The sequence below is a fragment of the Elephantulus edwardii genome, unplaced genomic scaffold (assembly GCF_000299155.1).
Source record: "Elephantulus edwardii isolate Elephantulus edwardi_28Jun2011 unplaced genomic scaffold, EleEdw1.0 scaffold00260, whole genome shotgun sequence".
In the NCBI taxonomy this organism is placed as follows: Eukaryota; Metazoa; Chordata; class Mammalia; order Macroscelidea; family Macroscelididae; genus Elephantulus; species Elephantulus edwardii.
This window is the reverse complement of record NW_006400010.1, coordinates 156240-157543: the sequence shown is the minus strand read 5'-3', so window position 1 is coordinate 157543 and position 1304 is coordinate 156240.

The window sequence follows — 1304 nt, the reverse complement described above, 5'->3', positions numbered from 1 at the left end:
AACAACAACATCTACATCTCTGGAAAGAATTACTGGAGAAGCTCAATATTAGCTGTGAAAACTAGGTTAGGGGCTGATGGTGGAACTGACCACCAACTTCTCATATGCAAGTTCAAGTGGAAGCTAAGGAAAATTAAATCAAATCCACGGGAACCAAAATATGACCTTGAGTCTAACCCACCTGAATTTCAAAACCATCTCAGGAACAGGTTTGAGGCTTTGAATAGTAATGAGTAAAGACCAGATGAGTTGTGGGAAGATATAAAGAATATCATCCAGGAAGAATGCAAAATGTCATTACAAAGGCAGAGGAGTAAGAAAAGACAAAAATGCATGTTAGAAGAGACTCTGACACCACAACAAGATAAAGGTAAATAATCCAATTGAAAAATGGGCACAGGTTATGAACAGACACTTCACCAAAGAAGACATTCAGATGGCCAGCAAGCACATGAGGAAATGTTCAAAATCCCTAGCTCTAAGAGAGATGCAAATCAAAACAACTATAAGATATCATCAGCAAGCAACAAATGCTGGCAAGGTTGTGGAGAAACTGGAACCTTTATTCACTGTTGCTGAAAGTGTAAAATGGTGCAACCACTGTGGAAAGTGGTGTGGCACTTTCTCAAAAAGTTGCACATAGAGATACCATTTGACCCAGCAATTCCACTACTGGGAATACACCCTAAAGAGACCATAACCGACATCCAAGAAGATATATGCACACCCATTTATCGCTGCTTTGTTCATAATAGCAAGGAGTTGGAAACAACCCAGGTGCCCATCAACAAACGACTGGATAGAGAAGCTGTGGTATATTCACACAAAGGAATACTAGGCTGCATTGAAAAACAAGGAACTCATGCAATATTATTCAAAATGGGTGACCCTGGAGGATATTATGGTGAGTGAAATATCTCAGTCACAAAAGGACAAATACTGCATGGAGTCACCATTGTAGAATGGGACTGACATCAGGGTTGGGGTAAGACTGAAAAAAACTGGCTAAATAATGTATACTGCATTGAAACTGATGAGGGGGAGAATAATTTAAAAGCAATATATGATAGGGTATTATGGTTATCACAAGAGTCCAGAATTCAGGTTGCATAGTGGAGTGTAGTCGGGGCAGTGAGAGGGGTGTGGGGGAATTGTATACCAAAGAAGGAAATTTTCTTTTGCTTTTCAAAGAGAGGAGCGAACTGAGGGGGGCAGGGCTGGGAAGGGAGAAAAGTGCAACAATGAATGAATGGAAATCCAAAATCTCTGTAAATGTTCATGAAAATTAATAAAATAAAAATTAA